This window comes from Pelmatolapia mariae, linkage group LG12 (assembly GCF_036321145.2).
Source record: "Pelmatolapia mariae isolate MD_Pm_ZW linkage group LG12, Pm_UMD_F_2, whole genome shotgun sequence".
In the NCBI taxonomy this organism is placed as follows: Eukaryota; Metazoa; Chordata; class Actinopteri; order Cichliformes; family Cichlidae; genus Pelmatolapia; species Pelmatolapia mariae.
In genome coordinates this window covers 20,079,726-20,095,580 of record NC_086237.1, presented here as the reverse complement: position 1 = coordinate 20,095,580, position 15,855 = coordinate 20,079,726, and positions in this window count along the sequence as shown.

The window sequence follows — 15,855 nt, the reverse complement described above, 5'->3', positions numbered from 1 at the left end:
ACAGAGATGGAGGTGACATCCTTATATATGCAGAGTGGCCCTGCTGGCAATAGGTCAGCAGATTCAAAACAGGCACAGGTTACTTATTAAAAGCAGGCCATCATGAGCTGAAAAGATAAGGCTGTACCGTGTGAGAAGAAACCTCAACTTCTCCTGGTCATCCATGTCCTGGTCATCAGTCTTGACAGAGCCACAGCCTTTAGCTGGTCTGACCTTGACTTGGAAACCAACTGGAATGTCACTGTAGCAGCTTAGGCAGACACCTCTGATCCAGGGTCTAGGTAGACCTTCATGCTCCCACCTGATTGCTTGAGCCTGGACATCAGCAGTGTATAACACACTGTTTTATCTCATGACGCAGTGAACCATCAATAGCATGCTCAACAAATTGGTCTCCAATACCCTTGCATTTCACTAGGAGCCTGCTGCTTTACAGCTGCAATGAGACTCATTAAAGCCAGAGAGAATTTTTGAAATGTCTGTCCCTCTTCTTGGCACCGGAAAAAGAAAGCTTCCTGCAAAGCTACATATGAGCCTGAGCAGCCATATAACTCCTGAAGCACGGAAATGATTCTGACTGGGTCCTCCCTTTCTGCCTTAGGACAGACTGCCTTTCAATTTGGTCAAATACGAAAAAGGCCTGCTCTAACTCTGATAAATGGCGGGCCCTCATGCAAGCTTGGACCTCCTCGAGCCACTCCGTTAATCCTATACCTTTTCTTCCTCTGAATGAGGGATATTTCCAGGTACAGCATTTGGACCCAGTAAGGCTCAAAGCCTCCTCCTGCCTTAACTTCTCATTTTCTGCTCTCAACCATAAAACTAAATCCCTAAACTCCTGCAGCTTTACTTCTATAGCTACACCTTAATTAGAATGGAGCTCAACAACAAAAGAAACAGAATAGAGAACAGAACTTCTCAACACGCTAGCAAGAAACACAGTAGCATTGTTTGAGTCACCACTAGATGCAATGAAGACTGAAAAAACTGGCTTGCAAAAAAACACCAGAGGGTTTTTTTGTTATTGATTGATTTGAATGAATTGCAAAAAAAATGCTGCATTGCCGTTTAGAACTTTTGTGCTTTGGGAAGAGAACTTGTAGAAATGTAATTACATGGGGACTTTTAAAAGAAAATAAATTCTAAATCAGGTCAGAAGAATCAGGTCAAATGATTGTAAGAATTTAAAATTACCAGAATTATCTTTGTGTTTGTGCTTTTTCTGCCTTTAGGATTGTATTTTCTCTCTTCACACACTAAGGTTAATTATGGAGTTCCACAGGGTTCAGTACTAGGACCAGTTCTGTTTACATTATACATGCTTCCCTTAGGCAGTATTATTAGAAGGCATAGCATACATTTTTACTGCTATGCAGTTTACACCCAACTTTATCTTACGATAAAGCCAGATAACACACACCAATTAGTTAAACTGCAGGAATGTCTTAAAGACATAAAGACCTGGATGAACTCTGATTTTCTGCTTCTTAATTCAGATAAAACTGAGGTTATTGTACTTGGCCCTGAAAATCTTAGAAATATGGTATCTAACCAGATTCGTACTCTGGATGGCATTACCTTGACCTCCAGTAACACTGTGAGGAACCTTGGAGTCATTTTTGACCAAGACATGTCCTTCAATGCACATATTAATCAAATCAAATCACTTTTATTGTCACATCACATGTGCAGGTACACTGGTACAGTACATGTGAGTGAAATTCTTGTGTGCGAGCTTCACAAGCAACAGAGTTGTGCAAAATACAATAATGTAAAACAAGCAAAATATAAAAATGGCTAATCTAAAAAGTAATAAATATATGTACAATATGTAAAGGTATATACATTATTTAGTATACACATTCAGTATGTTTTTCTACGTGTGTGTTTGAGTGTGTATATAGTATGTATATACATGTTTTACAAATGAAATAAAGTGAACAATAAAATAAGATATATAAAATATACAGAGGTTGGTATGTGCAAAACAGTGGTATTTATATACAGTATGGAGTGCATAATGTTGAAGTTCCAGTAGTGAGGGTGAGGTGTCTATGAAGTGTTCAGCAGTCTGATGGCCTGATGGAAAAAGCTGTCTCTCAGTCTGCTGGTACGGGACCGGATGCTGCAGAACCTCCTTCCTGATGGAAGTAGTCTGAACAGTTTATGGCTGGGGTGACTGGAGTCCTTGATGATCCTCCCCGCTTTCCTCAGGCACCGCTTCCTGTAGATGTCTTGGAGGGAGGGAAGCTCACCTCCAATTATCCGTTCAGCACACCGCACTACTCTCTGGAGAGCTTTGCGGTTGTGAGCGGTGCTGTTGCCGTACCAGGTGGTGATGCATCCAGTGAGGATGCTCTCAATGGCACAGCGATAGAAGGTCCTGAGGATGCGGGGGCTCATGCCGAATCTTTTCAGTCTCCTGAGAAAGAAGAGGCGCTGCTGCGCCTTCTTCACTGTTTTGTTTATGTGTACTGACCACGTAAGATCCTCAGCCAGATGTACACCAAGGAAGCGGAAGCTGCTCACTCTCTCCACAGCGGCGCCGTTGATGGTGATGGGGGTGTGTACTCCTCTGCACCTCCGGAAGTCCACTATCAACTCCTTTGTCTTTGCGACGTTGAGGGTGAGATGGTTGTCTTGACACCAGTGGGTCAGGGCGCTGACCTCCTCCCTGTAGGCCGTCTCATCACCGTTGGTAATAAGACCCACCACTGTAGTGTCGTCCGCAAACTTCACAATGATGTTGGAGTTTCTAGTGGCCGTGCAGTCGTAGGTGTAGAGTGAGTACAGGAGAGGGCTCAGTACACACCCCTGTGGAGCACCAGTGTTCAGTGTGATGGGGGATGAGGTGGTGCTGCCCAGTCTGACCACTTGGCGTCTGTCAGACAGGAAGTTAAGGATCCAGCTGCCGAGGGAGCTGCTCAGTCCTAGATCCTGCAGTTTCCTGTCCAGCTTCGAGGGAACGATGGTGTTGAATGCTGAGCTGTAATCTACAAACAGCATTCTCACATACGTGTCTCTCTTCTCCAGGTGTGACAGGGCAGCATGGAGTGTCAGGGCTATGGCATCATCAGTGGACCTGTTGTGGCGGTATGCGAACTGTAGAGGGTCCAGTGAGTCGGGTAGTGCAGAGCAGATGAAGTCCCTGACCAGCTTCTCGAAGCATTTGCTCACGATGGGGGTCAGGGCTACGGGTCGCCAGTCGTTCAGTGAGGAGATGGTGGAGGATTTGGGTACAGGGACGATGGTGGCCATTTTGAAGCAGGCTGGGACTACAGACAGAGAGAGGGAAAGGTTGAAGATGTGTGTAAACACTCCAGCCAGCTGAGCCGCGCATGACTTGAGGACGCGGCCGGGAATCCCGTTCGGACCAGTAGCTTTGCGTGCGTTCACCCTCCTGAAGCACTTCCGCACATCCTCCTCAGACACAGTGTGCGCACTGACGTCATCCGCGGTGCGCACACTGTCCGGTCTCGTGGTGTTCGCTGTGTCGAATCTAGCGTAGAATACGTTTAGATCCTCACACAGAGAGGCCGTGGTCTGCGGTGTGCTGGTTTTCCCTCTAAAGTCTGTGATCGTGTTTAGTCCCTGCCACATACTCCGAGGGTTGTCAAAATGTTGCTCCACCTTGTCCCTGTACTCACGTTTGGCTGCTTTGATCGTCTTCCGGAGTTGGTAATGTGCGTGTTTGTAGTCCGATGTGTTCGCGGAGGCAAAAGCGGTGCTCCGTGCCGCCAGTGCTGTGCGAACATCTCTGTTAATCCAGGGTTTTTGATTTGGGAAGGATTTAACTGTTCTGGATGGGACGACATCTTCCACGCATTTTCTGATAAATCCGCAGACTGAGTCTGTGTACTCATCAATGTCTTTAGCAGCCACGTGAAACATTTCCCAGTCCGCGTGATCAAAACAGTCCCGCAGCGTAGACTCCGATTGGTCCGACCAACGGTGCACCGCCCTCAGGGTTGGAGCTTCCTGTTTCAGCTTCTGCCTGTAGGCGGGCAGGAGCAGGATGGAGCGGTGATCTGATTGGCCGAATGGGGCGCGGGGGAGGGCTTTGTATGCATCCCGGAAAGAGGTGTAGCAGTGGTCAAGAAGCCGGTCTCCACGAGTGCTGAAATGGATGTGTTGGTGGAGTTGTTGTGAGACTTCCTTCAGGTTACCCTTATTAAAGATGTTAAACAAATATGTTGGACTGCTTTCTTCTATTTATGCAATATCTCTAGAATTAGAAATATCCTGTCTCAGTGTGATGCTGAAAAACTGGTTTATCCATTTATTACTTCTAGGTTGGACTACTGTAATTCATTATTATCAGGATGTCCTAAAAACTCCCTGAAAAGCCTTCAGTTAATTCAAAATGCAGCAAGAGTACTGACAGGGACTAGAAAGAGAGAGAATATTTCTCCGATACTGGCTTCCCTCCACTGGCTCCCTGTTAAATCCAGTATTGAATTCAAAATCCTGCTCCCCACATACAGTGATATGCAAAAGTTTGGGCACCCCTGATGATTTTCATGTTTTTCCTTCATAAATCATTGGTTGTTTGGATCAGCAATTGCATTTAAATATATCATATAGCAGACAAACACAATGATATTTGAGAAGTGAAATGAAGTTTATAGGATTTACAGAAAGTGTGCAATAGTTACTTAAACTAAATTAGGCAGGTGCATAAATTTGGGCAGCCTTGTTGTTTTATTGATTTGAATACCTTTAGCACTAATTATTGAAATATAAAATTTGTTTGGTAAGCTCATTGACCCTTGACCTACATACACAGGTAAATCCAGTCATGAGAAAGGGTATTTAGGGTGGCCAATTGCAAGTTTTTCTCCTCTTTGCATCTTCTCTCGAGAGTGGCTACATGGGAGCCTCAAAACAACTCTCAAATGACCTGAAAACAAAGATTGTTCAACATCATGGTTTAGGGGAAGTATACAAAAAGCTATCTCGGAGATTTCAGTTGTCAGTTTCCACTCTGAGGAACATAGTGAGGAAATGGAAGACCACGGGGACAGTTCTAGTTAAGGCCGGAAGTGACAGGTCAAGGAAAATCTTAGATAAGCAGAGGCAAATGATGGTGAGAACAGTCATAGTCAACCGACAGACCAGCTCCAAAGACCTGCAACATCATCTTCCTGCAGATGGTGTCACTGTGCATCGTTAAACTATTCAGCGCACTTTGCACAAGGAGATGCTGTATGGGAGAGTAATGCAGAAGAAGCCTTTTCTGCGAACATGCCACAAACAGAGTCGCTTGAGGTATGATTAAGCACATCTGCACAAGCCAGCTTCATTTTGGAATAAGGTGCTGTGGACTGATGAAACTAAAATTGAGTTATTTGGACATAACAAGAGGTGGTATGCATGGTGGAAACAGAACACAGCATTCCAAGAGAAACACTTGCTGCCCACTGTAAAATGTGGTGTCGGTTCCATCATGCTGTGGGGCTGTGTGGCCAGTGCAGGGACTGGGAATCTTGTTAAAGTTGAGGGTCGCATGGATTCCAGTCAATATCAGCAGATTCTTGAGAACAATGTTCAAGAATCAGTGACAGAGTTGAAGTTGCGCCAGGGCTGGATATTTCAACAAGACAATGACCCTAAACACTGCTCAAAATCTACTAAGGCATTCATGCAGAGGAACAAGTACAATGTTTTGGAATGGCCATCTCAGTCCCCAGACCTGAATATTATTGAAAATCTATGGTGTGACTTAAAGCAGGCTATCCATGAAACCATCAGGCTGTCCATGAAACCATCAAACCTGTCAAATTGTTTCACTTCTCAAATATCATTGTGTTCATCTGCTATATGATATATTTAAATGAAATTGCTGATCCAAACAACCAATGATTTATGAAGGAAAATCATGAAAATTATCAAGGGTGCTCATACTTTTGCAATAACACTGTACAAGGTCTTAAATAATCATGCCCCATCTTATCTTAATGACCTTATAGTACCACATCACCCCATTAGAGCACTTCGCTCTTTACTTAGGGCTGGATCAGGTGACCCTGAATCCTCCTTTAGTTATGCTGCAATAGGTGTAGGCTGCTGAGGGATGCCCGTGATGCATTGAATTTTCTTTTTCAGTCACCTTTCTCACTCACTATGTCTTAGCAGACCTCTCTGCATTGAATCACACTTGTTATTAATCTCTGGCTCCCTTCCACAGCATGTCTTTATCCTGTTTTCCTTCTCTCACCCCAACCAGCCGTGGCAGATGGCCGCCCGTCCCTGAGCCTGGTTCTGCCGGAGGTTTCTTCCCGTTAAAAGGGAGTTTTTCCTTCCTGAAAACAGCCTATATTTTCAAATGGATAGGTTTATACCTTTTTTTATTTTCTGTCTTGATGACAAATGTTAACATCTGAATTTTATTGAGTCGGCCTGTTTTAGGTTTTTTTTCTGCATTAGCTGGCTTCACAGTTGGAAATAACTACTGTGACAACAGCCATTATCAGCTTTCTTATGTTGCTTTTTCCGTTTCAGACACTCTTTGTTCTCATAAGGTGCCTTTCATGCATCACATGACTCTTCTTCAACACAAACTAATCCCTATGAGTGCAATCTACACCAGAGACTTTGATAAAATGGTGATAAAAATGTACACTACAGGCCCCAATTTTTCCAGTTATTTATTACAGTTCAACTTGTTTAAGTCCAGTGAATAGCTTGAAATGGTACAAAGGGAAGTGGTGAACTGCCAGAGGTTAAAAAAAAGGTAACATTAGAAGTGAAAATTTCTGTACATGTCCAAACTATACAAAAGACCTTTTACAGGGAACACAAAATGGGTTAACAATTTAAAGCTGTTCTGCAGCAATGGTTGATCGAGCCTTGAAAGCTGGCGCTGCTAATTCCTACAGGTGTTCCAACTTTTCTGGATTACTTACAACCCCCTCTTGTCTGCACAAAAGCAGTGTTGGAACAGACTGTGGTACCATACCCCTGTGAGCATCAGGTGAACAGTATTGTATTGCAGAAAAGAGGCAAATAACTATGGAAGAGAGACACACCATCATAACACTTAAAAATGTAGGTCTTTCCTAAAGAGAAATTGCCAAATTCAAGGTGTCAGTACAATTTCCTTCACCATCAAAGGCACTCAGAAACTGGTCCAAACTCTGACAGGAAGCCACAACTGATAATAAAAAGCCACAACTGAATCAGAGGACAAGTTTCTGAGAGTTAACAGCTTGCGTGATAGGTGGCTCACAGTGCAACAGCTTCAAGCACAGTTTAATAGTGGTCATAGTAAGCAAGTCTCAGTTTCAACTGTGAAGAGAAGACTTTAAATTGCAGGTTTGACAGGACGAGTTGAAGCAAGAAAGCCATTGCTAAGACGTCAGAATAAGATAAGTCGTTGACTTGTACAGAGTCAGAGGCACCCTGAACCAAAACGGCTACTGCAGCATTCTGCATTGCCATGCGATACCCTCTGGTATGCGCCTACTTGGTCGGAGGTTCATCCTAAAGCAAGATAATGACCCAAATTCCAAGCTAAGCCAGAATTACCTCAGGAAAAGAGAACAAGATGGTAAGTTTGAAAAGATGGAGTGTCTAGCATAGTCTCCAGACTTAAACCCCATCGAGCTGGTTTAGGATGAAACGGACAGAAGAGTGAAAGCAAAGCAACCTACAAGTGCCACACTTTTATGGCAAACTTCTGCAACACATGTCGGAAGAACTTTCTGAAGAATATTTGATTTCTATTGTAGAACGAAAGCCACGGCTGTGTTCAGCTGTTATATCTGCCAAAGGTGGCTACTTTGATCTGTCAAAAGTTTAGAATACATTTTGGTCTAGAAATTGATTCAGCGATTTCTTTTTCTAACTCCAATTGCTTATTTGTAGTATGCTTTCATTAGAGACATTAAACTGCAGAATTTTCAATCAAAAAAAAATGGAAAAATTGGGGTGTTCTAAAACCTTTGACTGGTAGTGTATATACAACATAAACAAAGTAAAAGTAAAGTCTATAACTGTGGCAAAAAGATGAGATTAATCCAGCAGAAAATCATTAATCTAGTAATCTAGGAAACACTGGTAAAATAAACATTGCAATTTTATTATTATAACACTGAGCGCGCTCTCAATGCTGCCCTTTCTTCTTAAAATGATAGCTGGACATCATAGCTCTGAAACTTAAAAATGAAAACATTTAAACATTAAATGTTACCGTCCCTTAGATTTGAATAGGTGCTCGTGAGGTTTTCTAGTTGCCGCAATTCTTAGCAGTGTATTAAAATCAAGTATAAAAACTTTTATACATCTTCAGCGTCACCAAATGAATCCAAGCAAACGATCACGTTTATTTGTCCATGAAAAAAACCCCTGCTTTACTGGCCTGAAAAATGCTGCTTGTTCTAGCAGGTCCTCTACCTTACAAGAAATTTTGGAGTAATCATAGAGGTGAGACACATAAGCTTTTAGTATTACATCGAGCACCAGTGAAAGCTCGAGTTAAAGAAGGAACCCTTCTACCCAAAACAGAATGTTTTCATGGTAAAACAATATAATACTTTCAATATAACATTTCACATACCAAGTATATTCATTCATTATTACATGGTTGGTACCGAATGTACCTATTGAATCCCCATTATATCCTTTAGGCCACACTACTTGTCATGCCGGAGTTTTATCAAAGCATTTTCAGCTGGCTAGACTTACCAGCTAGACAACATTTTTTCACAGGAAAGATGAGATACAGATATCAGAGACACTGACAAATGCACAGATGTTTTAACCTAATATCATAATGTCTGTCAGTATGGATTAAAGCAAAGAAGAAGTAAACAAAGAAAGAACACTATATGAATTGCCTGGGTAAGTTCAAAGAACTTGCACTCTATGTTTGAGCAATAAAAATGTTTTCACACATGAACAGACACTTATGGTCTGTTTTGCTATGCATAGTATGGAACATGTTGGTACCATGTGCAGGCCATGTGTGATAAATGCTATATACCCTAAAGCTCCAGAGGTTATAGTACTTCAATACTTTGGCCAAGGCTAACCTGTGATTCAGTGATTTATTTCTCCACACGATCATCAACAACAGAACATTTAAAGGCTATGGAAAATGCAATAACTCAGGTACCTAAAATGCAGCACAAAGCACATTTAATACTCAGCAGTATTTCAGTGTGTAATCTTAAAATATTTGAAGCCTTGTGTTTTGCCTGTAAATCAAAATTAGTATCAAAGTGAACAATGTGTGTGTGTAGTTTGTTTATGTATTTGGAATTTCCAGTTTTAAATCTCCCCAAAAATGTTGGGATGATGTGTAAAATGCAAATAGAAATAAAATGCAATGATTCACAAATATCATACAACCATGAATTAGTCACAATAAAACACAGAAAGCAAATTTATGTTTAAAATGTTTACATTTATATTAAATGAGGCATTATACTATTCAATTAGAAAATATTAGCTCCTTTGTAACTTAATGGGAACAACCTGTCTCAGAAAAGTTGGGATGGGGGTAAAAAAAAAAGACTAGATAAGTAAATGGTACTAAATAGAAATATATGTGGAGAGAGATTTTGCAACTAACTAGGATAACTGGCAGCAGGTCAGTAGCAAGACTAGGTCATGAACATCTTAGGCGGAGGTTCACCAATGGCATCTAAAAAAATAATGTTCCACCATGGAAAAATTCTGACAAGTTTTAGTTCATTATCTACTGTAAATAATATCAAAAGTTACCAAGAATATGAGAAATCTAAATCAATACATGATCTTCTGTCCCTCAGATTGTATTGCATCAAAAACAGGCATGGTGTTGTCACGATAATCACTACATGGGTTTAGGATCAATTGCAGAAATCACACAGTTTGCCATCCACAAATTCACGTTAAAGGTCTGTCATTCAAAGAAGAAGCCACATGTATTATGGTTAGGGTTATATTTTCTAATCATAGACAGGTGTAAACTGAACTGGTGAACTGCTGTGGACAGTATTAAAATACTGTTCAACACAGCTGATTCAAATTGCTAAATTACCTCCTCGACATGTTTTGAAGTTCTCCAGAGGCCTGGTAATGAACTAAGTATTTGATTCAGGTGTGTTGACCAGCCCTGGAGTTCCCCACGCCTGGTCTAATGGCTCATTAGTATTTATATAATCTGCTTTTTTCAAATGTGCACTGGTGTCATGAATTGTTGCGTCATCTTTTTTTACTGTCTGATATGATATAATCAATATGGGATGTGTATTGTGTTAAATATTGCAACCGTTTTGATGGTGCTCTGTTTTTTCAACCAGCACGAACAAATACAATTACGTTACATTGCAGACGTTTTAAGTGCTCCATTGCATCAAAACAACCAAGTAAAAAAAGGAATTATATAATAAAAACCTCACACACCTCTTTTTCATGCACATGTCACCACCAGCCACCACCTATAAAGACATGACTGTGCGCACACAGTTTCACACACAGGCGGTGATACATTTTCCATTGTTTTCTCTCAGTACTCGGGCAGACTGGATTTAAAATGACATTGTGACAATCACTCAGTGTCAACACTTTCACTAAAAGATGTTTGAAGGTGTGCACATGAGCCATGCTGAATGAAGGGTGTATCTATAGGTCAGTGTAGCCAGACAATGTTATCACAATCATTTCTACACTATGTCTGTAAATGACCTCAAATAAATTCTGAATCTGAAATCATTACTTCATCCTCTCACATGCTTTTATTTCAAGTCCATATATTTTGTTTTTGAATTATTTTTAATGCAAGAAATTTGTGGTTTCATGCATACTGTTGCCAGTGATTGATTACCTACCGACAATCCCTTTTAGATAAATGCAATCATATTACAAAAACCTGGACAGATTTACCTGTGACCTGTTTCAGGGTGGGGCTCAGATACAAAAAGAATTTTTTGAGTCTTTCTGGTGTAGCAATACATAGAAGTCATGCCAGCATAAACAAATTCTAAGAGTTATAAAAGAGTTTTTCTTTGCTTATGATGAGATGATTTGTTACAATAAAGCAAAAAACAAAAACAAAGACCCAAAAAACGACAACAACAACTGAGAAGACGGTTTCTATGCCACTACAATATCAATATTTAAAAGGAGTTGGCTTCACCTTTGGCATAGATTAGTGGCACTGTGGCTGTTATCTTTCAAAGATAAAAAATATCTTGGGTTTGTTGAACTTGCTTCATAATACCTCCCTGTGTTGGGTTTAAGGCCAATCCAATACAAGCATGAAAAGCTGTAAGCTGTAGAAGCAAAATTGTTGACACATTTCACCAAAAGAGAAAAAAATATATATATAACCTCCAATTTTTAATCTGGCATGTGGATGTGGTTTGGAACAGGGGATGGCATGTTGAGATTGCTGTATTTTGTTCAGTAAACTTTGTGCCCTGTCATTAGGATAAACACAACCACGGCAGGAGAGCTGGAAGACTTACTTTCTCTGATGGAAGAAAAAGGATATATTTGTACATTTAAAGCACATAGAAAACTTGTGAGTGCATTTTTGCAAAACAGAAGTTTTATATATAGTTCAGGGTTTCTTTGTTCTCTTGTCAAATTCTTTTCCCCTGACACTGTCTGGTCTACACACGGATCTATCAAAAAGGAGGGATCAACAACAGCCAGGTCTCTTTGCACAAACACTTTTACATAGCCTTTGGTTTTGTCTTGTAGAACGACTCCTCCTACTGGGAAGTTTCTGTGCCACAAGAAAATACCATGTTTTCTGTAACTTTTATTGTCATTATAAACTTCAAGATTCAAGAAGTTTATTGTCATATACACTGCAAAACACAAATGGTTACACTGAGCAACAATATTTTTACTTTGCACCAAATGCACCATAAATTGGCTGCAATGTTTGCATGCAACAAGACAAACCCCCTCTATAGATGGTTTTCAGTAATTAGCCATAATTGTACAATATTTTATGTCAGCCATAACCATGCAGTATTTCTGAATCAGTTCCAAAAGTTTGTGATGCTGTTTAAAATGTAAATAAGAGCAGCAATTTAGAAATTGTGGAATACAACTAAAAAGGACAAAGTTAAATGGTAAATTACACTGGTGAAATACCTGTAAGTATTAGGTAAATGGATATCTATGTTAATGGAAGTAAGCAACACTAGCCACCACTGGGCAGGGACATCTAATCGTCGTAAAGCTTAGAACCTAGAAAAAACCACATATTACTTTCCCAAGTATTTATCCAATTGAAGGCTTAAGCCACTGTCATCTAACAAGCATTCCCTCAAGTATTTATGCAAGAAATCACGAGAATCTTTTTTCTATTCTGAAAGCATCAAAAAATGTTAACGATTAATGTTCTACGCTCTTGTTTTTTTTTTTCTCATAACAATAAACTCCATTGAACATATCTCTATATAGATTTTGTTATATACCTGTCTGCTCAAAAACTACATACACCCCATTCCAGTAGCTCATAGAACCACTTTTGGCAGCAACAATGTGAAGTATTTGTTTTCTGTATGACTTTGATTCTCTCACTCATTGTGAAGGAATTTTGGCCCATTCATTTTTGCAACATTGCTTCAGTTCAGTTCTGAGGTTTACTGGTATTCATTTGTGCAAAGTTCTCCTAAGGTCCTACCACAGCATTTCAGTTGGAATGAGGTCTGGACTTTGTCTTAGCCACCATCATTTTCTGTTTTTTTTTTTTTTTTTTAGACTTGCTGCTGTGCTTCTGATCATTATCCTGCTGCATGACCCAGTTTCAGCCAAGCTCACTCAACGACTGCAAGGTGTCCAGGTCTGACGGCTGTAAAACAAATACAAATCATCACCCAGCCATGCCTATCAGTTGACATGTTGTACTGATTTCATGTGTCCAAAGAAAATTGTTCCAGCAGTCTTGTGGTTTGATCAGCTGCAAAACTCTTTTTACAGAGAAGAAGCTTTAATTAAAAGCTTCTTCTCTGAAAATAATTAATATTCTGTAAATTATGTGATGTAACACTTTTTTTCTTTCAGTTTCTCCAAGCATTGCAAAATCTGACACTGGGATGAATTTGCTGAAACATCCTCTTTGGCATTGCGTTGACACAGCTGAATGCATCAGATTAGAAAACTTCCAAAATTCCTGCTTTTATAGAGTTGGACTTGATAATTAATTGTGCATTAAGTGCATTTCATTAGCAACACCTGGCTGCTACCTATCCTATCAAGTGTGTTCTTTCACAGGACTACACAGATTCCTGTTTCAGATTTCTTTTGGATGTGATTGTATTTAGTGTAACAATTTAAAGTTGCAAAAGTCTTGAGCCACCCCTTTTTTCTTATACCTTGTCTCCAATGAGACAGAGATTTTTGTAATTTTTTATATTGTTATGAGCAATATTTCTCCAGGCTTTCTGAAGGTCTTCAAAGTTTTTCCTCAGATATTGGCTGTCTTTTTGCTCATTTTTAATCCAGTCCTTGTATCTGACCATTTGTTTTTTTGTATCTTTAGACACTTTGTTACTACCAGCACATAATTTGTTCCCATCTCTGATTTGAATGTAGGAAAAAAAAAAAAAAAAAAAAAAGATATCACAGTTTGACAGGCATAAAATTGTTTTGTTTGTTTTTTTCACCAAAAAGTAAATTCCCAAGCTTCTTGGCATACCTCAGCATTGTGTGCTGAGAAACCTGAGAAATACATCTGGCCCTGCTGTGGATCCATTTGTTCGTCAATACTGTATCAGAAATTATCTCAGTGGTGACCCTTCCTTAAGAATGGAAACAGGGAAATCATGTACGGAGGAGGTAAAGAGAGAGGTACAATAGCAAGTGCCTACAGCCATCTGGAAAACATGGTGGAGGCTCTATAATGGTTTTGCGCTGCATTTCAGCCAATGATGTCTGGAATCATGAAAGCATTGATGGAATTATGAATCCAAAAAACTGCCATCAGATTTTGATTCACCATCCAACAACAGCTGTAAAGCATCTAATGAACAACAGCTTAATTTTTCAACATGATAATAACCCAAACACCAAAAGACTCCTCCCCAGAGCCTGGACCTGTGGGATCATCTTAAAGAAAGGAAAAAAGGTATCTAGCATCCAAAGAAGAGCCTTGAATGTCCTTCAAGAAGCCTGGAGAATTATTCCTGAAGACTACTTAAAGAAATGACAAGAAAGCAAATGGTTGTCTGTCTCTGTGTGTTAGCCCTGTGACAGACTGGCGACCTGTCTAGGGTGTACCCCTGCCTCGCACCCTATGACAGCTGGGATAGGCTCCCGCGACCCTGAAAAGGATAAGCGGAAGCGAATGGATGGAAACTCCTTAAAATAGTACAGACTCTTTGCCTTTTATACTTTATTTCCACGCATGTTTGCAAATTCTTTAATAAGTATAGCAGACATTTCCTGTTCTTTCTCACAGTGTACTACTACTACTACCAATACTTATAATAATAATAATAATAATAATAATAATAATAATAATAATAATAATAATAATAATAATGATCATTTCAAACTATTTTAAGTATATTTATATAAGTACAGTATAGTATAGTCTAAAAATGCTGAGTGTACCTTTAAATTATTAAGTATTTAAAAAGTAAAGAAGTACTTGTTTTATTCCAATAGTGAATCTATATAAATAATGCATGTTTTATGTGTTTTAGCCTCTTACCTATCAGTGTAAATACTGAAGAAAAGAGTCACACTCCCCAGGAACAGAGACAATAAACTTAACACCACCATAGCCATTTTCCAGGAAATCTCTATAAACATGTGCATGTGAATACAAACCAAAAAAAGTATCATTTGTTTTATGCAATTCATATTTACCCCTCTGCTAACTAGTAACTGCTGCAAATACATATCATCGATTTTTGTCGAAACACAGTTTGAAAAAAAAAAAAACTTCTCTACGTCCACTACAACCTTTGCTGTCTCTCTTATATTTGTCTCCATCTAGTGTTGGAAAAGTAAATATTGCTTTCTATAGTGTACAAACATCAACAATAAATCAAATATTTACATAAATAAAACTGGACATTCACTCTTTTATTATTATTATTATTTTATTATTTTTATTTGCAGATCTTACCACTGTCCACATGGAGAAAAATCATTGGAGCTGCAGGGGATCTGGTGCTAAAATAAGAAGGAGTCAAATCTATATAAAAAATAAAGAATCATTATTATTATGTGACGTAAGTGTATATTATACTTCATTTGGATTAAAAAATAACTGTTATAGCCAAGGGTTAAGTATGACATGGGTAGTTTGGGTACTGTAATAGTATGATATTTATTTGTGTACAAACTGTGATCAGCTGATGTATGCTCATACTCCAGTATTCAGTGCTCTTTGAGTATTTAGCATCTCAACAGTGAGATGAATAGACCTTTGAAAATAATTTCTCATCTTTCTCTGCTCTCTGTCTTAAATCTTTTTCCAGTTCTACACTGTAAATTTAAAACTTTTTTCTCTCCTTTGAAAATTTAACAACTGCACATTTGCTTGCAGACACATTTTGTGAGACAAGCTTCACAAAAACAGTTTGTGTATTTGATGGTATCTCTTGAGCTGTATTTCAAGTTACTACTGCCACTTGCTGTTGTTACTCCATTTATGCACACTCCTTTGTCTGCACTATGAATACACCCCACGGATGAGGGAAAAAAGGATGTGTCAAAGGTGTAAGCGGTTATGGGATGTCATGATTTTCTAATGACTGAGCAAATATCTCAATGCCATCACTAGAAGAACAACTTTAACTAAAGGTGCCAGAATACTACTTTAACCCCAATTGTATGCCTAAAGTATGTCTTGCATAAATTTATCTTATTGCAAGTCATTGTCTAAAACAGGCCCAAATA